The sequence below is a fragment of the Myotis lucifugus genome, unplaced genomic scaffold (genome assembly GCF_000147115.1).
Source record: "Myotis lucifugus unplaced genomic scaffold, Myoluc2.0 scaffold_799, whole genome shotgun sequence".
In the NCBI taxonomy this organism is placed as follows: domain Eukaryota; kingdom Metazoa; phylum Chordata; class Mammalia; order Chiroptera; family Vespertilionidae; genus Myotis; species Myotis lucifugus.
The window spans coordinates 41,843-68,011 of NW_005871847.1; positions in this window are offsets into that span (position 1 = coordinate 41,843).

Sequence of the window (26,169 nt, forward strand, 5' to 3'; positions counted from 1 at the left end):
CCTTGCATTATTATTTACCCTTTTTTTTCCTGTTTAATTATAGTTAAAAGACAAATAACATAACATCTACCATCTTAACTATTTTTATGTATACAGATTAAATATACCTACATGTTAGTTATGTTAGTTTCATAGACTAAGTCCCTTCCCCAGACCCTGCCATCTCAGGTGGCTAGTGAGAGGAGTCCATAGAGAGGTGCTGAGCCCCCTACACTTTGTGTCTGAGGCTCCAGAACATGTGGCCAACACGCCCCGCTCCTGCCACCCCCATGGAAGTGTTGCCATTTGGAACGCAATTGCAGACACATGGATTGTTTTTAAGTTCACACTGTTTCCCACTTGTCGTTTTTTGTTTTTTTTTAATTGAAAAGACAGATTCTGCTGGTGTGTGTTCCTTTGTGGGGATATTCTCCACAGGCAGAGATCCGATGAGAGACAGAGACAAAAGGCCCAGCAAGACCTGGGGAATCAGTAAACAGGACCAGAGAGCAAGGAACAAGGAAAGTGATGCACAGGGTGAGACAGACAGACACAGAAAACCCAGGGAGGCTAAGGGAGGGACTCAGCCCTAAGGGAAGAGCCAGTGTGCTGAGAAATCCTGCTTTGGGAAGGCAGATCCCTCCACCTCCAACTAAGGCCCCTGGGGCTGAGCTAGCTCTCCTCTGAGCTCTGGTTCCTTTCAGCATAGACATGGCTGAACTGGCCTCAGGGAAAGGGCTGGAAGGATGTGGCTGGCAATAGACTGAGCACACAGGGCCGGGGTCTCGAGGGCTAAGGATCTGAGACCAGACAGAGAGAGGAAGGACCTGGAGACTTTCCCTCCCAGATCCCCACACACCTTCTGTTTTTGAGTGAAGTCTGAATCCTGAATCCTGTGCCTTGGCTCTGGAGAGTGGCGGCCCTGATCTGCTGTGCCACCTAGGGTGAGCGCCCTAACCTCTATGAGCCCTGGCTATGCCACTTGTGGGAGCATAGGACATTTTTGGGGCTAGCAATCTGAATTTGTTCCAGTACTCTGCTTTCCACTGCACTCTCTTGCTAGCCGATAATTAACTCCATTTGTGAAAGAATGCAGGAGACTAGCAGCAGACTCTGTACCTAAGTTAATGTCCCCAATGCACATTCCTGAAGTCACTGCCCCTTCCTTAATTATCTGGTCCTGCAGGAGCCACTTACCTAAATACTTCCAATTTACAAGGACCTGCCCTAAACCAAGGTTGTAACAGCTTAACTAGAGGCTTCAATTGTTCTTTTTCTTCCCTTCCACTTTTTCCTTGGATAATACCTCATACTAGTATTCCTACCCACTTTCACTGGAAAACAGTCTCAACTTCTAACCTGCCACTTCTTATCAGAAGCACCATGGCAGCCACCCTCTCGGTTTACAACACAGAATCAGGACAGTGGCCCCCATACCCTTCAACTCACCTTTTTTCTCTACACCTTTCAGCTTGTCTCCATAATCAGGGAATCTTCTTCCTCTGTGGACAAAACATGGATGTCTGTCTCCCCACAAACTGGACAGGGACTTGCACTCTCATCTACCTCTCACCCAATGTAAATATAGCCCCCAATAATCAGTCCTTGCTCATCCCCATAACACACCATATCAGATACAAAAGAACAGCGCAGCTAATCCCTCTCGGGCCTGGACTGTTGAATAAGAAATAAAATGAACTGGTTGCAGAAAATGACCATTGGCTTCCGGGGTGACCTGGTAGTCAATCCTTTGGGATCAATAGGTATTTGGTAGTTCCAGCTTGACTGTGGTGTTGCAAGCAGAGGATGGGTGGTCACACATTGATATATTTCCCTGTGATCTTGTAAAGCATAATGGGGCCTGGGCGAGTAGTGGGGTGTGTAGAATGATAGGGCCTGTGACTAGTAGAGAGGTCAAAGCTACTTTAGCAAGAGATTGAACATAGGTACAAAAGAGAAGAGAGGCTTGGTTTGCTTAGGCGGTAGGATAATCACCTAATAGGGTGCCAGCTCTTTCAGAAAATATATTCTTCTCTTTTTTTATAAGCCAGAATGATTTTGGCCTGGTTCCATCCCTCGATGGGGGTAGGGATGGCTATATATGCTGAAGAAGAGAGGGAAAGGCAGAGCTAGCATTCCCTGGCTAAGGCTGGGTTGGTCTGATTTAAGAGGAAGAGGGTGAGGTTAAGCCTTCGGTAGAGATAGTGAGGACTTTGGAGATTCTTAAGAGGCAGAGTGTAGTCCTGGGAGTGGTCATGATTAAGAGAGTTCAGTAACAGTAAGAGAACCAGTCTCAGCCTCATCTTGTTCTTTTGCTGTGTAGGAGGCAGTAATTTTATGCTGCTTCTGTGTCCCAGCAAGGGCAGAAGAGTTCTCCTCCTGGTACTAGCCTAGAGTCCCAGTGGCACTCATAAAAAGACAAAATAAGAATTATTAGAAAGATAAAAACAATGATTATTCAGAAATACCGGATCATATTACCTTTAGGAGGAGATAAGAAAGACAGATTAGTGTCAGGGAGAATTCAGCAGGGTTTTACCTAAATTCCTTGGAGCACGTTGATCAGCCAGATCCCCTGTCTTCTTGATGGTGATCCACAGGGTGTGTTTCTGGACAGAGGTTACCTTCCATTCAGGCTGGGCATCACTCAGCTGGTGGGCTGCTTTTAGCCGGGAGTGGTGAATCCAGGTGTTCAGTCCTGCAACCTTGAGAGCTGTGGGGGTGGTTAGTATGACTGGATAGGGTCCCTTCCAAGTTGGGTTAAGGGGATCCTTTTTCCAGTCTTTTCCCCAAACCTGTTCTCCTGGTTTATAAGGGTATATAGCTGTTCCTAGAGAAATGGGTAATTGGTCAATAACCCATCTGTGGATCTCAAAGACAATTTTTACAAGTCCTTGTAATTGCTTCTGAATTTCCAAGTTCCCTATTTCCCCAAATCTCCCTTTGGCTGAATTAAGGGAGGGGGTCTTCCATATTGCCGGGAGCCGGTCCATCCTTGCTGCTTGACACAGTCGCTGCAGGAAAGAAACATCTGCACAGCATATGTTTCAAGGGACCTGGCATATATAGCATATTGTTCTTAATATGTTTGCTCTCTTTAGCGCCATATGTTTTAACCAAGGTCACCTCTCCAAGAAAGGTTGTTTCCCCAGGTGGGGATTTTTCCCTGAGGTTAGGGAGGGGATACAACCCCTTAATTAAGTGCCAGGTGGGTAGTTAAGCTACATAATCTTTACTCCCTGGAATGGAGATAAGAAACGCCCTAACCTTTGTAATAGAAATTGACAGGATTAAAATCGGCTGGTATAAATACGGATGTAACAAGACAATAAACATCAGATCCTCATGAGATCCTCATCACATCCTCATCAGATCCTAACCAGAACCTAGCCAGAGAACATGGCAAAAGATCCTGGACAGAACCTGCCTACAGAACTTCACTGGAGAACCTAGACAGAACATGGCAAAAGAACCTGGATAGAACCTGGCTAAAGAACCTGGTGACTGAACCTGGCTGGAGAACCTGGAGAACCTAGCTGGAGAACCTAGCGAGAGAACATGGCACCAGAACTTGGTTGGAGATCCTGACCAGAACTTCGCTGGAGATCCTAGCCAGAACCTCGCTGGAGATCCTGGAGGGAGAACCTCGCTATGCTGATGAACTGAACCCAGTTTCCATGTCATTCATTCTTCGCCGACTCCGTCCACACCTTTGGGGATCCCTGGACCCGCTGGGGCTTGGACCCCAACAATTGGCGCCCGAACAGGGACCCCTAGGTAAGCCCCACACTCGGGACGGATAGGACTCCACCGTAGAAAGAGGGTGGATAGTCTTCGCCGACTCCGTCCACACCTTTGGGAACCCCTGGAACAGGATTCCCCTAGGTAAGCCCCCCCCCCCATTGAGAACCCCCACACTCGGGACGGATAGGACTCCACCAGGGTGCTGCAGACCCCCCTATAGAGGATAAGTAGGGTAAGAAGGTGGATAGTACAGAACTTAGATTGAGAAGATGTGCCATACTGAGTCCAAAGAAAGAAGACTCTGTATTGATCTTTAGATTAAGAAGATGTGCCATACTGAGTCTAAAGAAAAAAGACTCTGTATTGATCTTTTAACACATATGCTTGCTAGCAGAGGAGTTAAGGTTACTCCCAGTCAGACGGAATGTTTTATACAAGAAGTATGTCCATGCTTTTCTGAGGAAGGAAAGGTGCCGGAAAGGTAAATGTAGAGGCATGGGAGAAGGTAGGCCCAAGAGCCTTATCCTTAACCCCACTGCAGCCTTTCCACCCCGGAAAAGTGCAGGATTGGAAAGCTCTCCCTGGGGTGATACATCAGGACTCAGGTAACAGCGGAAAGCACCAATCCTACTCTTAAAATGGATACAAGAGAGCATTTGGGTTTTTTTTCTTTTTAATGCCTGCCTTGGATTGAGTAAATGCATTATGTGCGTCACCACAATGGATCCAGAGAAGCTCCTTGTCTCATCGTTCCAAAGACTTGGAGTTGCCCCATGACAGAAAAGCGGAAAAAAGAAGAAAAGGAAGGGCTATGCAAGGGACTGAGATGCCATGGGGTCAGCTGAAGAAGTTAACAACTGAGGCCCAACAGATGGTAGGAAAGCAAGAAGTGGAAGCTAATCTCTCAGCCAAGTCTGAGGACAGAAAGTTTTATAGAAGATGTATGTCAATGGCTTCCTGAGGATGGAACTGTTAATTTAGAAACTTGGACTAAAGTAGGAAAGCAATTAATGAACTATTACAGCTACCATGGATCTGAGAAGGTCCCAGCAAAAAGCTGTTCCCTCTGGAATTCAATTCGTGGCACCTTGGCACCAGAGGCAGAAACTATTGAACGTTCTCAAACTTTAAATAGTCCCTCGGATCCACCTAGAGAAGACACATCATTATTGTCTCCAGCTCAATCTAAGAGCAATTTAGCTATGCCTACTGATCGGAAGGAGAATAAATATCATAAACATGATCATTGTTCCTTTCCAGTCAGTAGAGAGGAGAGAGGCCCTCCCATTCAAAACAGGCTCCCTAAATTAGAAAGGAAGCCTAAACCAGGTCATGCGGCTCCTAGGAGCTCCATGTCTAAATTTCAAAGGGCGATAAGAGAAGCTGAAGCTAATGGAGATCTTGAGTTCTCACTCTGCTTCCCAGTTGCATATGAGAATGAGTTTGATGAGGACGAAAGCCCCACCTGGGAGGCTATACCTTACAAAATACTTAAAGAATTAAAATTGGCCTGCTCTGAATATGGTCCTCTAGCTCCTTACACACTAACCTTGGTAGAAACCCTAGCCAATAAATGGATGACTCCTTATGATTGGTCACAGGTTTGTAAATCCTGTCTCTCAGGAGGCAATTACTTATTATGGAAAACTGAATATGATGATCTTGCTAAGAAAGCTGTAGCCACTAGCAAAAATTCCAGAGGAGGAGTAACCCTAGACATGATATTGGGAGAAGGTAGGCCCAAGGAGCCTTATCCTTAACCCCACTGCAGCCTTTCTACCCCGGAAAAGTGCAGGATTGGAAAGCTCTCCCTGAGGTGATAGATCAGGACTCAGGTAATAGCAGAAAGCGCCAATCCTACTCTTAAAATGGATACAAGAGAGCATTTGGGATTTTTCTTTTTAATGCCTGCCTTGGATTGAATAAATGCATTACGTGCGTCACCACAATGGACCCAGAGGAGCTCCTTGTCCCATCGTTCCAAAGACTTAGAGTTGCCCCGATGACAGAAAAACAGAAAAAAGAAGAAAAGAAAGGCTATGGAAGGGACTGAGGTGCCAACATGGGGTCAGCTGAAGAAGTTAACAACTGAGGCCCAACAGATGGTAGAAAATCAAGAAGTGGAAGCTACTCTCTCAGCTAAGTCCGAGGACTCTGAGTAAATCAGCAAAAGAAACTTTCATTTAGCAGAAACTCACTTATTTCATCAAATGGAAAGACTTACTTACAGGAGCCTGGAAGAGACCTGATGTACTTTTAACCTGGGGGAGAGGAGATGCTTGTATATTTCCACAGGATGCAGACTCACCTGTGTGGATTCCAGACTGTCTAATCCAACCTTATGTCACACCACCCTCCATCTCCTCATCCTCCTCCTCCCTGGTATCATCCATATCGGCCGACCCAGAGGGCACAGCTGACTTCTCCCCGGACACTGACACCACCATCAAGCATGGCCCTGATGGACCCTTTGATGCAGCCCTTCAACTCGCTGACACTTCGGGAAGCCCACCACCAATGATGCTGCCTGTAGCCAGATCAACAAGGACAACCAAACCCCCGACTTAAGGACAGCTGAAATCCCTTGACTGAAGAGGCCAGCAACCTTCTACAGGAACAAGGCTCTGTGTGCACTCCATCCACTATGTTTATTGCTATGCTCGCTATCATTGCTTGCCAACAACCCAATCCGAGAGGTGGCCGCTGATTTACATGCACTATCATTTAAAAAATAAAAAAGGGGGAATTTGCCGGGAGCCGGTCCATCCTTGCTGCTTGACACAGTCGCTGCAGGAAAGAAACATCTGCACAGCATATGTTTCAAGGGACCTGGCATATATAGCATATTGTTCTTAATATGTTTGCTCTCTTTAGCGCCATATGTTTTAACCAAGGTCACCTCTCCGAGAAAGGTTGTTTCCCCAGGTGGGGATTTTTCCCTGAGGTTAGGGAGGGGATACAACCCCTTAATTAAGTGCCAGGTGGGTAGTTAAGCTACATAATCTTTACTCCCTGGAATGGAGATAAGAAACGCCCTAACCTTTGTAATAGAAATTGACAGGATTAAAATCGGCTGGTATAAATACGGATGTAACAAGACAATAAACATCAGATCCTCATGAGATCCTCATCACATCCTCATCAGATCCTAACCAGAACCTAGCCAGAGAACATGGCAAAAGATCCTGGACAGAACCTGCCTACAGAACTTCACTGGAGAACCTAGACAGAACATGGCAAAAGAACCTGGATAGAACCTGGCTAAAGAACCTGGTGACTGAACCTGGCTGGAGAACCTGGAGAACCTGGCTGGAGAACCTAGCGAGAGAACATGGCACCAGAACTTGGTTGGAGATCCTGACCAGAACTTCGCTGGAGATCCTAGCCAGAACCTCGCTGGAGATCCTGGAGGGAGAACCTCGCTATGCTGATGAACTGAACCCAGTTTCCATGTCATTCATTCTTCGCCGACTCCGTCCACACCTTTGGGGATCCCTGGACCCGCTGGGGCTTGGACCCCAACACCATATAGAATTTCAAAGAGAGAGAAACCAACCCTGGCCCTCAGGGCACAATGCACTCGCAGGAGTACAAGAGGCAAGATCTGTCCAGGGTAAGGTTGTCTCTTGGCATAGCTGAGCCATGGCCTACTTGATTGTCCGGTTCATGTGCTCTACTTTCCCTGAGCTTTGAGGCCTGTAAACTGTATGTAGGTTCCACTTAATTCCTAAAGCTTTAGCTACCTGTTGTACTATTTCTGCTACAAAGGCTGGGCCATTATCTGACCCTATGGTCAGAGGCATTCCATACCACGGAATTATGTCCTTCAGCAATGCCTTGGTGACTTCTCTTGCTTTTTCTGTGCAAGTGGGCTATGCCTTGATCCAGCCTGAAAAGGTACAAACAAAGACCAGTAGATATTTATTCCTTTTTCTAGGCCCTATTTCTGTAAAATCTACTTCTAAGTCCTCAAAGGGAGCTTGCCCACAGTGCTGAACTCCTATCAGCCCTATAGGACCCTGTTTGGCATGGCTCTGCGCACAGAGGAGGCAATGCTGAGAGACTGAGGCACACAAAGAGGGAAGACAGGCAATCAGGTAGTATCTGCCTGACAAAGCTTCTAGGGCAGTCTTCCCTAAATGAGTAAGTTCATGCTGCTGAAGGACTATGTTATGGGCTAACTGTTCTGGGACATAGACCCTATGATATGAGAGTATCCACCAACCTTTCTTAATCCTCTTACCCCCTTCTTTCTGGGCCCATTCTTCTTGAGGGGTGTATTTCAGAGGTTCAGGTAATTCAGGAGCAGCTCGCTTCTTAGCAGCCATTTTTGCCACTGCACATGCGCAGCGGTTCCCTTCTGACACTGAGTCTTTTCATTTTTGGTGTCCTCTACAATGGACTGCTCCATTGGGCTCCCAGACTGCTAGTAGTAACATCCAGATTTCATTCTGATTTTTGATTCCTTTTCCTCCGGCCATCAGGAGCCTCCTTCCTTGTATATGGCCCCATGGATATGCAGGGTAGTGAAGGCATAGTGCGAGTCAGTGTAGATGTTGGTGCGCTTATCCTTACTGAGTTCTAAGGCTCTGACTAGAACCCAAAGTTCTGCCCTCTGTGCTGCCCATCCTTTGGGCAGGGCCTGTGCCTCTATTATCTCAAAGTTTGATACCACTGCATATCTGGCTTGTTTCTTTCCTTCATCTAGGAAGCTATTGCCGTCCATGAACAATACTAAGTCTAGATTCTGTAGGGGCCTGTCTGTTAGATCTGGCCAGCTGGAGTAAACCTTCTCTAGGACTTCTAGGCAATCATGCTCAGAGGCTCCCTCAGTGACCATTAAAAAGGTGGCAAGATTAAGAGTTCTCACTGCTTCTAATCCTACATGCGGATTTTCACATAGGATCCCCTGATACTCATTCGAGCATGAGTTAGCCAGTGCTGTCCCCTTGCTTCCATTAGGATGGCAACAGCATGGGGTACTTTTACATTTAAGTTTTGTCCCAGGGTAAGCTTATCCACTTCTTTGACTAATAATGTGTGGCTGCAAGGGCCCTGAGACATGGGCTCCACCCAGAGGCAACCGGGTCAATCTGCTTGGAGAGATAAGCTACTGGTCTTTGCCAGGGTCCAAACTCCTGGGTTAGAACTCCTAGGGCTATCCCATTGTTCTCATGAACTAAGAGGTTAAAGTCTCCTGTCACATCTGGTAGCCCTAGTGCTGGGGCCTTGGTGAGCTTTGCCTTTATAGTGATGAAGGCCTTTTCCTGCTTGGGACCCCAGTCAATGGGTGCCTTCTCTTTGCCTTTCAAAGCTTCATAAAGAGGCTTAGCTAGGTCTGAAAACCCTTGGATCCAAATTCAACAGAACCCTGCTGCTCCCAGGAATTCCTGAATCTGTCGCCAGGTCCTAGGGACTGGGATAGCACACACTGCCTGCTTTCTTTCCATCCCTAGCCTTTGTTTCCCTTGGGTGATTCGGAAGCCTAGATACTTGACTTCTGACAAATCTGTGTCTTTTTCTTGGACACCCAGTAACCTGTTTCAGTTAAGAGTCTCAGAAGGGCGCGCATTCCTTCCCAGCACTGAGCTCCCTTGGAGCTAGCCAGTAGGAGGTTGTCTACATATTGGAGTAGAACGCACCCCAAGTCCTGTCCTGGGAACTTAGATCAGATGCTATTGCTCCACTAAAAAGAGTAGGGGAGTTCTTGAACCCTTGTTGCAGTCTAGTCCAGGTGAACTGCTCCTTGGCCCCCATAGTTGAGTTTTCCCATGCAAAGGCCAACAGGGGCTGACTGGAGGGTGCCAATTGAAGGCAGAAAAAGGCATCTTTCAGATTTAGACATGTAAACCAGAGGTGGAATGAGTCCCAGAAGTGTGTAGGGGTTTGGCAGCGCTGAATGCAGGATTATAACAGCCTCATTAACAGCCTGCAGGTCCTGTACCGGGCGGTAGTCATTAGTCTCAGGCTTTTTGACAGGCAAGAGAAGAGTGTTCCATGGAGACTGACATCGTTTAAAAAGTCCCCACTGAAGCAGCCAGTCTACTGGCAAGCGGACCTGGATTCCTAGGCATACCTCCCTTGGAATCGGATATTGGCAGATTTTGACAGGCTGTGCCCCAGGCTTTAAGTCAATTAGTACTGGGGCGTAGTCCTTGGCCAGGCCAGGGGGATTTCCTTCTACCCAGACCAGCAGGAATTCTTCCTCTAATTCAGGCTCTAAAGGTGAGGCCTTTGACTGAGGGGTATAAAGTCTCTATCCTTCCTCCCTGGGCACTGCTAAGGACAGGATCATTGGAGAGGTCTCCTCACCTAGGCGCAGCTGTGCCGAGCCATTTGGAGCAAAGGTGATCTCTGCCCCCATCTTGGCTAAAAGGTCTCTACTCATCAAAAGTACTGGACAATCTGGCAAGTACAGGAATTCCTGAATTACTTGGTGGCCACCAAGTTGGCATCGGCGAGGACGGCAGAATAGTCTACGGGTCTGGTTGGTCCCCAGTAGCTCCGATAATGGTGACCTCCTTTCCTGATAGAAGCGCTACTTTCTGAGTGACTACTTAGTGCTTAGCTCCCGCATCAACCATAAAGTCCACAGTCTGGCCCCCAATTTTTATTCTGACCATGGGCTCGTGGGGGCCCAACTGAAAAGAGCCCAGTCTGTGCTAGTCGGAGTCAGCTGCCGTCAGCCCAATAAGGTCCACTTCAGGCAGTTCTGGCTGGTAGCAGCTGGGTTGGTTGGACGACCCTGACCTCCCTTTCTGGCGCTTTGGACATTCATTCTTCCAATGTCCAGATTCCTTACAATAAGCACACTGGTCTCGCTTCAGATTTGTCCTCCTTACCCCTGGCCTAGGTCCTTGCTTCTCTTTATTATTTGTCTGGGAGCTTGAATCCTTGATAGTTGCTGCTATCATGGTTGCTTTCTTTTTCAGTCTCTTCGTTTCTTAGCCGCCCTGTCTCGGCTAATCGAAACCTTGTTTGCTATTTCTAGCAGCTCGGTGGCGTTTTTTCCTGCAAATCCTTCTAGCTTCTGTAGCTTTCTCCTTTTGTCAGGCTTGGCTTGGCCCACAAAGGCCGCATTTACCATAGTTTGATATTCTGGGGCTTCAAGATCAAAAGGAGTGTAGACCTGGTATGCCTCACATAGTCTCTCGTAGAATGCCACTGGACTTTCATCAGGCTTCTGGAAGACCTCGGAGGTCTTAAGCCATATTGGTAAGCTTCTTGGCCCTGACCCTGAGCCTCCAGAGGAAGGTCAGCCTATATCTTTCTAGCCTGGCCCTTCCGTCTTCTGAGTTCAGGTCCCATCTGGGTTCCTCACCTGGGAGGGACTCCTTGGCCCATCTGTCTGCATCTAATATCCCTACTGGGGCCTGGGTCTGAAGCCATTTTTGAGCCTCTGTTACTATTCTTATGCGCTCCTCAGTGTTAAAGAGCATTAAAAGGAGCTGCTTGTAGTCTACCCAGGTGAGCTTCTGGGTCTGGAAAATTGACTCAAGGAGGTCTACCATGGCCTGAGGTTTTTCAGAATAAGCAGGAGTGTGATGCTTCCAATCAGGAGATCGGTTATAATAAAAGGCTGATAGTCAAAGACTGGTCTCCCCTCTTGTAGGGTCTCATCTTCTCCAAGCACTAGGGGACCCTGATTCTCCCGTAGAGGCATCTGGAAGGCTGGATGTGGCCTGGGTCTCTGATCAGCTGAGCGTAATTGCCATCCAACTGGCTCTAAAGCACCAGTTCTCAACTTGTGGGTCACGACCCCTTTGGCGGTTGAATGACCCTTTCACAGGGGTCGCCTAAGACCATCCTGCATATCAGATATTTACATTACGATTCATAACAGTAGCAACATTACAGTAATGAAGTAGCAACGAAAATAATTTTATGGTTGGGGGTCACCACAACATGAGGAACTGTATTTAAAGGGCCAGAAGGTTGAGAACCGCTGCTCTAAAGGGTCCACTTGAGGAGAGACAGAAGGAGGTGGTGTATGTAAACTTCCCTGGCCAGGCAAGGGAGCACTAGTGCCACTTGAGGCACATATGGAGGTGGTAAAACTGAAGGGGCTTCCTTGGGGGGTTCCTGTAGGATAGGGGGCTGAACTTCCTTCTGAGGGACCTGTTTCTTTTCTCCTGCCTGCTTCCATTCTGCTGCTACTAAAACCTTACTCTGTCTCTTCTTACACACACAGAGCTAGATCCAAGGAGGCTTGTGCTGAGCTACTGCTAGCCACTGATCGATATAAGGGAACTGATCAGGATGACTTGGATCACCTGTTATAATTCTGTGAACATTCCTAATTGTGGGGCCATCCAATGTGCCCTCCAGTGGCCATGTTACTCCAAAAGATGGCCAGTCAATTTGACACATACTTTTTAACTTCCAAGAGACTAATTTTACCCCATAGTCCCCAGCAAATCCTTTCTTAAAATTCCTTAACATACATTCTAACACAGTGGGTGTTGAGGAGCTATTTCCCATGTTGCAAGTATGTAGCTCCACCCAATGAACAGAGACGCAAGACAAACAGGAGGTAACTTTCCTTTGCCCGCCCCAGCCACGCAGGTCGCCTGGACTTAGCTTTGATGGAGTATCCATATAAACCCCGGACCCGATCGCCACCGCAGGGAGGGACCAAGTTGCCTCAGTCCCCCAGGTGAGGATGCCTCACTTAGCCATATGAGGACACCACAGAACCACAGGGTAGGGCTCACACAGGCTCCATAGCCTTTTGCCATGGAGCATGGGCTTTCACACTCTCATTCACACAACACTCAGTCTGAGTTTTGACTTCCACCCATGGAAAGTCCCTGAACTGAGGCAAATGATTTGCCTAAGTAGTGATCTGCTACTTCTTCTGCTCCTAAAGGCAGGCCTGATTTCGGACTGATTCCCCGAGGGACACCCACCCGTCAGACATCTGGTCCAGAAAAGGTGTTTCCTGCCTCAGGAGAGTCCACTTGGAGCGTGAAAGCGCAGCAGTCTTCCCAAGCCCCATGAGTTGAGGAATGGGCCAGAGGCACCTTCCCAGGGTCACAGAGCCCAGGCTGAGCATCCCGGAGTCCGCTCTTGTCAGCTGTGGCCTCAAGAGCCAGTAGAAACTGACACATTCTCGGTCAATGCACCACAATGTTATGGGATATGGAATTTATGGAGTTGGTGCGGAAGAGACAGTTGGACATGCTGAGGTTTTGGGAAAAGCATTTATTCAAAGCAGCACTGCTGGTTTGGGGGACTCTAAGATCCAGATCCTGAACAACTTCCAGTGGTTCTCAACCTTCCTAATGCTGAGACCCTTTAATACAGTTCCTCATGCTGTGGTGACCCCCAATTTCATTGTTACAAAGTGAACATAATTAAAGCATAGTGATTAATCACAAAAACAATATGTAATTATATATGTGTTTTCCGATGGTCTTAGGCGACCGCTGTGAAAAGGTCGTTCAACCCCCAAAGAGGTTGATACCCACACGTTGAGAACCACTGATTTAGACAATGAGATTTTCTCCTTATATATTTCTGAATTTCTTTGTTTCCTAACTACCAGCTTCTGTGGTGGACTCTCACTGCCCCACCCCATCGAGAGTCAGTTAAATGGTTACTTTAGATTATATCTAATGTCCATCCTGGATGGCACCAGTGACCTCCCTCTAGTTAAGCTATTACATTCTTGGTTTATGCCCTTGTAAATTGGGAGTATTTAGGTAAGTGACTCCTGCAGGACTAGATAATTAAAGAAGGGGCAATGACTTCAGGGATGTGGATTAGGGACATTGATTAATTTAGGTGCAGAGTCCACTGCTAGTCTCCTGCATTCTTTCACAAATGGAGTTAATTATCGGCTAGCAAGAGAGTGCAGTGGAAAGCAGAGTACTGGAACAAATTCAGATTGCTAGCCCCCAAAATGTCTTAGGCTCCCCACCACAAGTGGCATAGTCAGGGCTCAGAGAGGTTAGGGCGCTCACCCTAGGCGGCACAGCAGGCCAGGGCCATCACTCTCCAGAGCCAAGTCACAGGATTCAGGATTCTGGCTTCACTCAAAAACAGAAGGTGTGCGGGGACCTGGGAGGGAAAGTCTCCAGGTCCTTCCTCTCTCTGTCTGGTCTCAGATCCTTAGCCCTCGAGACCCCGGCCCTGTGTGCTCAGTCTATTGCCAGCCACATCCTTCCAGCCCTTTCCCTGAGGCCAGTTCAGCCATGTCTATGCTGAAAGGAACCAGAGCTCAGAGGAGAGCTAGCTCAGCCCCAGGGGCCTTAGTTGGAGGTGGAGGGATCTGCCTTCCCAAAGCAGGATTTCTCAGCACACTGGCTCTTCCCTTAGGGCTGAGACCCTCCCTTAGCCTCCCTGGGTTTTCTGTGTCTGTCTGTCTCACCCTGTGCATCACTTTCCCTGTTCCTTGCTCTCTGGTCCTGTTTACTGATTCCCCAGGTCTTGCTGGGCCTTTTGTCTCTGTCTCTCATCGGATCTCTGCCTGTGGAGAATATCCCCACAAAGGAACACACACCAGCAGAATCTGTCTTTTCAATTAAAAAAAAACAAAAAACGACAAGTGGGAAACAGTGTGAACTTAAAAACAATCCATGTGTCTGCAATTGCGTTCCAAATGGCAACACTTCCATGGGGGTGGCAGGAGCGGGGCGTGTTGGCCACATGTTCTGGAGCCTCAGACACAAAGTGTAGGGGGCTCAGCACCTCTCTATGGACTCCTCTCACTAGCCACCTGAGATGGCAGGGTCTGGGGAAGGGACTTAGTCTATGAAACTAACATAACTAACATGTAGGTATATTTAATCTGTATACATAAAAATAGTTAAGATGGTAGATGTTATGTTATTTGTCTTTTAACTATAATTAAACAGGAAAAAAAAGGGTAAATAATAATGCAAGGGCAAATACTCACCCTTGTGGACCCTCACCTGATTCTGTAGACCCTTTCCCCTTTTCTGGCATCTACTGGTCCCTCTTACTCCTCCAGTACCTCCAAACCTTCCTATGCTGACCCAACTCTCCTTCTGCACCAGCCCTCCCCGGCACACAGACACACACAGATTTCACCCTCTCCCTTATCCACCCCCGTCTTCTACCCTATACTTCTTCCTGCTCCACTTCCATTCTGCCCTCCTGCCCCAGATCACCCAGCAGCCCTGGCTCTGGGAGAAATGGTTAGAACAAAGTTTTCTTTGGCTGGAAGAGACTCTCCAGGGAGCTGCATGCAGAAAGGCACTCCCAGTCCTGTCCCTGCAACTGCTCTGTCCTGCCAGATGCCAATCAGAAATTGTGTCTCTGGAGACAGAGGATAGCAGAAGTAGGCTGCTGTCCTTTGAAGCCCCTCATCAGAAGGAAACTCTCCTCCCCCTCCAAAAAAATATTCACCCTGCTGCCTCCCCTATCACTTTCAGCAACCCTCCTTTGCCCCTTTCCCTGGAAGTGGAAGTATTGGAGCACATCTATACGTATAAAAGAGTAATATGCATATCAACCGAAAGGCAGACCGACCGCTTGACCAGTCGCTATGAGGTGCACTGACCACCTCTCAGTCCCTCCTCCTGGCTAACAGGCTCCGATCGCCCAATGGCAAATGGACAACCGGGGTTGGGTGGCAGCAGGGGTGGGGCTGGCTGCCGGCAGCCAGGGAAGATGGCCCTGATCATAGGCCAGGCCTAGAGACCATATCCGCGCATGAATTTCGTGTGCTGGGCCTCTAGTGTGAATATAACCAACATGTAGGTATATTTAAGCTGTATACATAAAAACAGTTAAGATGGAAAATGTTATGTTATTTGTCTTTTAACTATAATTAAACAGGAAAAAAAGGGTAAATAATAATGCAATAATAAACTTAACCAATAAAACCCTAAAAAGGGTTTTAAATAAGTAGAGAATAAGCCACACACCAAATGAAAGAAATTACCTTAAAATATTGTCAACAGATCAGTTTATATTTGCTTATTATATCCAATGTAATCCCAATTCTGGAGGAATGTCATGAAGTGCCCCTAATTTTCACTGAGAAGATTGGTTGGTAAGAGGAGCCAAAAAAATGCACTGGAAAATAATGGACTCTATTATTAAAACAAAATATAAATAATAGTCATTTAAAGTGCTGTACTGACTTTACTAGAATAGACAACAGAACAGAATAGGTGGTTAGAAAATAAATTTAAATATGAATAAGGACAACTGTCAGGCCATTTTTCCCCCTCTAAAATAAAATTCAATCTATTTCCTCTCATTGACCTCAAAATAAATTTCTCAAGGATAAAATTTTAAAAGTTACCATTTGATATTTGGAGGCTTGCTACTTCCCTCTCTCATGCATTCACTTGCTTTTATTATTTGGGTGCAAGTTAGTGTCACCCACCGGATTAAGTCATTTTTAGGGCAATGACTATGTGTAATTAATCTTCACCCACCCCTGAGCACCTAGCACAGCGCTGTGCACACAGCACATACACACTCTATATGAACATGCTGCTGATTATTGGTCCTGCCTCCATTGTATATGAGACACAGTGACCCCAGGTGAAGCAATGACTTCCTGCTGCTTAGTGCCCTAGAACATCCTGCATGGAGGGCATCATGTGAAAAGCAGCTTCGTGTGAAAACATCCGACACCTGAAATTCAGAGTCTGTCTGGGCAGCCTTTGAAATCCCTAAGCACATAAATGCACATGAATTTTTAATGTAACAATACTAACATGCAAATTAACTTGATCTGTGACTATCTTTTAGAATAATACAAGTATTCTAGAGACTGCAAGTCCAAGTACAGTGGGAAGAGAGGAAACATACCTTTCTCTACCCAGCATTTAAAAGAAAAAGTCCCTAGAATGGTGTTCAAACAGCCTCACATGCCAAGAAAAAAAAAAAAAAGCAGGAAAACTGCACAGAATTCATATTCTAAACAGAAAGGGCTGTTTTCTTGCCATCTAGTCTATTTCTGAGAAACGATGAGCTTGTTCCTGCTTCCACTCAAAAAGGACATGTGTTCAATATAAATACTTTCTATTTGTCCTTAGTCAACACAAGATAATCCTCACTCCTGAGAAGAACAAGAGCCAGAGACTTTGAAATCATAAAAGGACTGATCAACTGTCCTTTAAAGGGAGACACACAGAACCAGTACTTTAGTCCACATTTGCAAATGGATGAACCTAATTTGACCTTCCTCTTAACACACTGACTCATCATTTGACAAAATCCCAAATCAATCACTAGGGCCTTGTGACCCAATGAACTGCTATTAAAACAAACACATTAAACAGCCTGGTGGGTATGGCTCAGTGATTGAGCTTCAGCCTATGAACTGGGAGGTAATGGTTTGATTCTGGTCAGGGCACATGCTTGGTTGCGGGCTTGATCCCAAGTATGGGCTTGGGGGAGGTAGCCAATCAGTGATTCTCTCTCATTATTGATGTTTCTCTCTCTCCCTCTCCCTTCCTCTCTGAAAGAAATATAAAAAATATATTTTTAAAAAATACATTAAATATTTTAAACTGTATTTAGTGCTGTGTAAAATGCAAGGTGAGAGTCTCCTCCAGCCTGCAGACTGAACTGGACCGACCTAGCGGCTCCAGGCTCCAGGCTCCTGGTGGCAGCGCCAGGCAGACCCCAGCTTCTCTCTGTGGCGCCTCCATCAGTGTTTGCTGAAGTTCCGCAGGCCTCTCTGGTCCTTGTCTGTAAGCTCACTGCAGACTTCCAGGAGGATGCGGACCCCGCAAGGGCAACCTGGGGGTGGGAGCTTATGGCAAGGATGACTACCAGCCCTGGGTATTGCCTGTAGTGAGGGAGGTGGAGCAGAAGATTGCTAAGGACAGTAACCTAAACCACCAGAGTATCTGCGGATCCTGGGCCTCGGGGAGTTCCGGACCCATGCTTCCTGCCTTGCCCTTGGGGAGGACAGCACAGCAATCCCATAGAAGCGTAGAAGCGGGTAGGAGGTGTGCAGTGTTTGGGGGGAACGGGTGCACTTTGAATCAGAGCCGAGTTCTTAGCGCCATGGTACAATGGAACAAACAAGGACACACCTCGGAGAATCACAATGCTGTGTTTACTGCTGCTGTATTTACAGACATCCCGTCCTATCACTATTGGGATGCAGCGGAGAGAGGATTGGACCTCCGCGTTTCCTGAAGGATCTGGAGAGTCTCCAGAGTGTTCCATCTTTGTCCTCCATGCCCGTGCACACAACCCACTGGAACCGTCACTTGTGCACTACTATGTGCTGCTTGGCTCTGTACAAAGGCTAGTCCCAAAGATCAAGTTATCTGAAGAGCCACGTGTAATTGTGGGTGTTGGCTGTGTCATTAAAACATCACCTCTATCAAAAAAAAAAAAAAAAGGCAAGTAATGATACCTACATAACACACGTGCTGAGGAATAAATTAAGTTTAATTAGTAACACCTGTAAAGAATGTAGAACCATAGTGGTGCTTACATTTGATAGGCAGTTGGTAATTGTGACACCAGGGACCAGCACACTGCACAGCTAAAGGAAGTGCTAAACCATTGCTGCATTTTACTATTATTTTTGTCCCTCTCTTCCTTATTCATTTTACTGAGCTGAATAAAATTAAATTGAATTCTTTCATGCAAGTGTTCAAAAAGAAATTGATAACGCATCAAAAGAAGACATGCTGATAGCAATCGGTGACTAGAATGCACAAGTAGGAAACAAAGCAGAATCAAATGTCATTGGAAAATTTGGACTGGGGTCAGACCAAAGCAGGAAAACAGCTCAGGAAGTTCTGTGAGACAAGCAACTTGTCCATCGCAAACACATGCTTCACACAACCAGTCACTTGTCTGCATGAACATCAGCAGGTGGCCAATATAGCAGGAAATGGACTATGTAATTAGCAGCAGAAGATGGAGAAGCTGTAGTCTCTCTTCCAGGTAAATTTGTAAGGAAATACCCAGTGAATTATTGTGTATTCTGTAACTAACTCTCAAACAGTTCAGACACAGAAAGAAAATATGTGGTAAAATAACATTAAGGGAATTTTGTATCTTTGGCCAAGTCTGTGAGGAATGGGTATTCATTCTTCTTTGAAAGTTTGGTGGGAATCACCAGTGAAGCCATTTGGGCCTGAGCTTTTCTTGGTGGCAGTTTTCAACCTCTTTACTTGGTACAAGTCTATTCAGATGAGCTATTTCTTCTTGAGAGACTTTCAGTAGTTTGTGTCTTTCTAGGAATTTGTCAATTTTTTAATCTAATTTGTCGCCATACAGTTGTTCATAGTATTGCCTTATAATTATTTTTATTCAGGTAATGTCCCCTCTCTCGTTCCTGATTTCAGTAATTTGAGTCTCTTTTCTTTTGTTCTTGGCCAGTTTAGCTAAAAGTTTGTCAAAATTGCTGATCTTTTCAAAGATCCAGCTTTTGCTTTCACCGATTTTTTCCCCATTATCTAGTTCACTAATATCATAATGTTCACATACATACATAAATCTCTATTTTTTCTTTCTGCCCACTTTGGATTAGTTTGCTTTTATGTTACCGTGTCCTAAAATGAAAGGATTTTAATTTGAGATTTGTTGTTTGCTTAGTGGTGACACAGAGCTAATCTATATATATAAAGTTTATCAGAACATACTTCAGTCTGTTCTCTGTATCTATGATTCTGTTTCTATTTTGTTTGTTAGTTTATTTTGTTCATTAGTTTCCACATGTAAGTTTAATTGTAAGGTATTTGTCTTCCTCTGAGAGGCTTACTTCACGTAGCACAATACTCTCCAGGACCTCAGAGGGGAGGAGGATTGAGAGATTGGGTGCAAAAGGTGATGAGATTAAGCCAAAAACCACAAAAATTCATATATACAGACAACAGTATAGTGATTACCAGAGGCAAAGGGGGGTAGAAAGGTAAAAGAGAGAAAAGGATAACTGGTGATGGAAGATTTGACTTTGGGTGGTGAACATACAATACAATATACAAATGATGTATTATAGAATTGTACACTTGAAACCAATATAATTTTATTAACCAATGTCACTCAAATAAATTCAATAAATTAAAAAGAAAAACAATAGACCTCAAATGTATGCTAAGTTTATTCCAGTGAAATACGGAATGGTTACTGCTATAACTCTATTCCTTCTTACCTCCATTTAGTGCTATGAATTTTACATATATATTGCACATTATATCTATATTAGAGGCCTGGTGCATAAGATTCATGCACGGGTGCAGTCCCGGGGTCTGGCCGGTGATCAAAGTGTGAACGTCTGGCATGGAAGGGCAGGTCTCAGCTGACCTCTGGGCCCTGGGCAGCACATGGGCAGCATTTGGGCCCCTGGACCCCCACACGCCTCCTTCCACCTGAGTCACAGCACCTGAGTGCCAATGTGGAGATGTGGTGAGCACAGCTGGATGCCATGGGCCACTGCGCTCTCTCCAAGCTGGCCTCGCTGACCAGCTCTTGTGCGAACCCATGGGGAGCCCAACTGGCCCCTGCTGTCCTGGTGGCTGCAGCCTGGCTTATCCAGAAGAGGCCATGAGGGTGCAGGGCAGGATCCTAGTAGGTGCCCAGCACTTGAGGACAGGGGCTTCCCTGGCACACAAGCACTGGCACCCCGAGGGAGGGTAGCATGGGGAGAGAGAGTGAGCTCGGCAGACACTGCACATTCTCACCACACCTCCATCCCCATCACCTCCTCACCCAGGTAGCCTGCAAGAGGTCACAGCCCCCCACACGGGCGCCATGGGAGAGTGATCTCCGCCACTCAACCCCAGTTCCCCATCTCGACCCAGAGCCTGGCCCCAATTGGGTGATCAGGGCCTGCTGGCTGCTGGTCACCATCTGCGGGGCAATGGGTTGGGTCTGGGCCCTGTGCCTGACTGGGTGCCAAGCAGTGGCCTTGCCCCCCACCACCTCCACTGGCTGCCATCTGCAGGGCAATTGGCGGGGTGATCAGGTCCCCACTCGCACCTGCCTTGGCCTGGTGCTGCCCACTCACCTGCTCCACCATCCTGCTGCAGTCCCACTCTCATGGGGTCCCATCGAGGCTGGCAGTGCCTCCACTGCTGCCCGCTGACAGAGCTGCATTGCCAACACCCACCATGTTCCGCCCCCTGGTGGTCAGAGCATTTCTTAGGGAACGGTTGAACTCTCGGGTGAGGGGACAATTTGCATAATAAGTTTTTATTATATAGGGCTAGTGGCACAGTGCACAGATTCGTGCACATTGAAAAGATAGGAAATAGTAGGTGGCCGGCGGGGCCCAACTGGGTGAGACAGGCTGCACGTGCCCTGGAGCCAATCTCCCGAGATCCCTCCCTGCCCGCCACACCTGGGGCAGTGGCAGGGCTTGAAGGGCATCTGCAGAGTGAGCGGGGTCCCTCCAGCAAGTGGGGTCCCTTGGCCTGACCTGTGAGGATCGAGCCAAAACCAGCTTTCCAACATCCCCCAAGGGGCCCCAGAGGGGGAGTAGGCCCACTGCAAAGTTGCTATTGCTCAGCAGCTCCTGCACTGAGTATCTGCCCCCTGGTGGTCAGTGCACATCATACCTACTGGCCAATCGGCCAGTCTGCCGGTCACTTAGCCTTTTATATATATAGATATGTAACAACCCCAACAATACATTTTTATACTTATCAATTTGTATGATTTTCTGTTTTTAAAAAGGCTGAAGGGGAAGAATAAATGTGTAGGGCTTGTTATAGTAACTATCTTTCTTACAATCTCTGCTTCTCTGTATTCCTATGAGTTCGCATTAACATCATGTGTCATCTCCTTATTTCACTAGGCTGTGCAACCACTTAGCTCCTTTATTCTGCTATTGCTAAATATACTACTTTTAAGTATGAAATGGGCGTGCAATACAAATATATACATATTGTTGTATACAATTGCTTCTTAAACCAGTTAAGAGGAGAAAGGAGAGAAAATCTGTATTTATACTGTCTTTTATAATTACACTATTCCCTTACTGATGCTCTTTGTTTTTCTATATGAATTTGCATTACCATCGGGGGTCACTTGCTTCCTGCTGAAAACCTCCTTTTGTGTCTTTTCTAAAGTCGATTTGCTAAATAAAAGTTTCTTCAAGTCCCCACACTGTTTCAAATAAAGTGAGTTCTTTGGGGAAGAAATTCAGAGATCTCTGTGATTATGGGCTGCCTCTCTCCCTGGGAAAATATCTCTGAGCCACTGCCTCTCCCTGGACAGGGGTGGTAGCCTCTGGTCTACTCTACTTGCCTCTACCAGGTTGGAAACACCTTCCTAAAAGTCAGACAAGGGGAGGATGATCAGGCCAGGTGATCTCAGTCCCCAGCCTTCTTCCCACCTATGCATCAGCTAGAGCCTTCACTCTATGAGTGGGGCTGGGTGCAGGTGGGGAGCCCCAGCCTCCAGGAATTTGGTCTCTGCAACTCAATGCTGGAGGCCATGAGAAATACTGATGGCCTGCCTCTCCCAGTGACACACCTTATCCTGCTTGAAACAGGGAAGAGGGAGCCACCTTTTGTTGACCACACCCACCAGGAGCAGAGCTTTTGTCAAACTGAACTAGTTAAGAAATTCTGTGAAATCCAGGTACCCTTCTGTTTTTTTACAACTTTCAGAAATTCCTTTGATGGTTGTTGAATCAGTGCTCTGTACTCAGTGCTTTCAGTTTCACATTACTCTAAGTCCTTCACTTCTAATTAATGGGTCTTTAGGAATTCTGGAAAGTCACATGACATCAGAAAGGTGAATAAAAGCCCAACCATCTGGTGAAAGACAGAGAAGTGACAGAAACCACTCCGACCTACGCTGAGGAGAAAAAACAGGTAAGAACTTTATTTCAAATACACCATTCATTTTAGTCACACATATGAGCTTTATTTTAGAGAGGATTTCTTGGTTTAGAAGTAACCCAGGTACTGGTTGCCAGGTGGAGGAAAGATGGGGCTGGGTGAAATGGGGAAGGGATTAAGGATACAAATTGGCAGTTAGAAAACTGTCACAGGAATATAAAGTACAGCCTAGGAAATGTAGTCAATAATATTGTGATAATTATGCAGACTGCCAGGTGGGTACTAGACCTATTTGGGGTTTCACTTCTTAACTTATAGAAATGTCTAACAGCTATGTAGTATGCTGAAATTTATACAATATTGAATGTCAACTGTAATTTAAAATAAACTCTTAAAAATAAAATAAAACATAGCCCAGATCCACTAGATCCAATTTCTTAGTGCCAACTGCTTTCTTAAGCCTTACAAGTAGAATTTGGTCCCACTATGTTTCTAAAAAGTTTATCTTTAAAGAACTCATTGTGGTGCATCGCTAAAGCCAACATTTTGTTTACCTGACCTCTCTGTGCTCTCAAGCAGTTTTGTTCCTGCTTTCTGGAAACTCTGCCTCTGAACTCCTTGGCTTGGCATGAATTTCATTCCTCACCTACTTCTCTAACAGCAAAAAAGCAGCGTCCTTTCCATTTTGATTTGGGTTCTAATCAACCTGACCCTTAAATGCTTGGATGTAATATCTTCATTATTTTTAGTTTCCAGTGAGAACAGTCATTATGGGAAGGAGCCAGATGCAGGAGGAGTGAGGGAGGGAAGAGCTAGGACTGCTGAGAACTTGTCCCCTGTCTGCAGCACCCAAGACATGTAGGTTCCCACTAAACTAACTCTTCCAGGCCCAAGTTCATTAACAACAACAACAACACGTGCCCAAGCATTAGCCTCACACTGGAAGTGCAGGCTTGGCACTGAAGGGCAGGGGACAGTGGGAGGCTAGTATTGGGCCTGGCTACCAGCAGCTCAAAGTCTCTGTTTGGATCAGAGGCCTCTCTGTGAAAGCGACCAATGCTCATCCACCTTGTCTACAGGGTGAGTTGTGCTCTGGCACCCTCCCAGGGCTACACAAACAGCCCTCCATGGGGAGAGGAGGAACCCATAGTCTCTCAAATGCCAAAAAGGCTAAGTCCTTCCTGGGATGGATGGAGTAAACCCCATCCACTTGCAGTGGCTCCTGGTGGAGTCTCTCCTGCTCCATCTCCCTGTCCCTTTTCACACTGTCCCTGCACCACAACCACCATCTCTGCCCCATCTCCAGGCACTGGAGAAACTGAGAGAAAAGGTGGTCCTTAACTTACAGACAATTTAATTCCTGAAAGGTTGACTCTAATTATTTTTGTATTTAACAATACTTAATATTCCAAAGTGAGCACAAAGCTGAGTGATATAGAATAATTCATCACCAAGTGTTAGAACTAACTATAAGATCTATGAGTGTTTGTTTACCAGGCATTACAACAACCATCTCAGAATGTCCTGTCACACTTGCTGAGAAGTCAAGGTTTGGGGTAGTTTGCATCATCGCTTCAGATGACTGCCTCTCCTAAGGAGAAACTTTGGAAACCAACTAACGCCACACAGGAGGACTATTTCATTTTACTTATTCATTTGAACTTAACAGCTTTTGGATTGGGCATTTCAGTTTACTTACATTTTTAAAAAATTTTGTTAACTTATCTGTTCCTACCCAAATTTTAAATATTCAGTCCAAGAAATAAACTCTGTAATTCCTCCTGCTTTTATCACAGCGCTAGAACATTAATGTTTTACTCCCCAACTCTGCTCTCGATCACCTTTAGACAAAAAAGAGAAATGGTACAGAGAAAATGTGTTAAAAAAAAATTTGTTATTTTCTGCCCTGGCTGGTTCTGCTCAGTGGATAGAGCATCGGCCTGCAGACTGAAGGGTCAAGGGCACCAAAATAAATAAGTAAATAATTGTTATTTTCTGAGAAAAAGATTTTAGACACCTTACTATTTGTTGGCAATTTACAGCTTACTGAACATATATATATATATATATATATATATATATATATATTTCAACACAATGCCTAGCTCTACAGTAATCATTAATTATTGAGACCCTGTGAGTTACCATACCCTACAGGAATGAGTCAGACAGGAATTCTTGTTTTATCTATCACACTAAGGAAATGCAGGCTCCAGAGGTAAGTTCCTTTTCCAAGGTCTCATTGATGTAAGTGATTTGAAGACTGGTAGCCACTCCAGAATCTGTGCTCCGACATCCCAGGACTGCTCTGGTTCTCCCACAGGACTCACCCCCCGCAGTGTCCTCCCTCCCAGCTGTTCCTGCTGCTCCTGTCTTGCCTGAGTCCTACTCATGGGATGTTTCTTCCACGCTCACAACTGGATCAAGAGATGTCACTGTACACCTTCATTTAGAACTTAACCTTCTTGCCCTCTTAGACACTCAATTTTTAAGCAATACTTACAGAGGATTCAGTATGCAACACATGATTTTAAGAACATTATAAATTTTATCATATATTTAATCTCCCTAATGACTTTAATGACCATTAGACTGTGGTGGGGTTTTTGTTTAGTGTTGCCATTTTATGGATAACAAATGAAGACAGAAAAATTATTTTTTCTAATGCACACAACTGGAAAAGCAGGAAACACATGAATGTTGTTTAGGATTGTCTTTGAGAAAGTGAAGGGACAGTCAAAGCACTTTGACAGCTTTCTGTTCCTTAATTACGTGAAATGCCCACTGTGATGAATACACTAAAGTACGACCTCTCCCAGCTGTGGGACTCTGGCAGCTCTGGGCACACCCGAAATCACCCTGGCTATAGCCTCTCTTTCCTGCCAGCCCAGAAACAAAAATGTCCTTTTACTCTAGTTTAAATAAATGAATTCCTGCATTCACAACTGTATCTGGGTACTATAAAGATCTGTATCGTGATGTTTTGAGAGCGAGCCTCATTCTTTGTCTTCTTCTTCCTCTCAAAGTCTCCCATCTTCAAACTGCTACAGCTCCCAGGATTCACTACAAATGTCCTCCTCAAGGTCACAGAGCACATTTATTTCTCTTTATCTGAGAGGCCTTTCCTGACCATCCTCTGTTTAAATTCAGCCCCTGTGCTCCCTATCTCAGTTCCTGCTTGTTTTCTCCTGAGCACTTGCCATCATCTAATATACATATACTATGCATGCTGCTTATTTGCTTTCTGTATTGTCTGTCTCCTCCCAGTAGAATAGAGCTCCATGAGGCAGGAATTGGTATCCAGTTTGTTTACCGCTGAATACTGAGCACATAGAACAGTGCCCAGCACATGGTAGGTACTCAGAGAATGTATGAGGCTAATGAGAAACCAAATCACTCTGGAACTCCAGGTATCTTCTCTGGTCACTCCTCATCTCCAGCATATCCCAATTGGATGTGGGGGATAATGGTTATCATACAGGTATGCACTAATAGTGATAAAAATGATGATGGTGATGGAAAGTATATATTGCGCACACACTTCCTAAACCAAGTATATTCTTAGGTGCTCTGTTTTGATTATCAATTGAGTCTTCAGAATAGTATGATTTTAGGTACTACTCTCATCCCCATCATACAATTGAGAAATAATATGCACTGAGAATCATAATAAGTGACCTAAGAACACACAGCCAGTAAGTGGTAG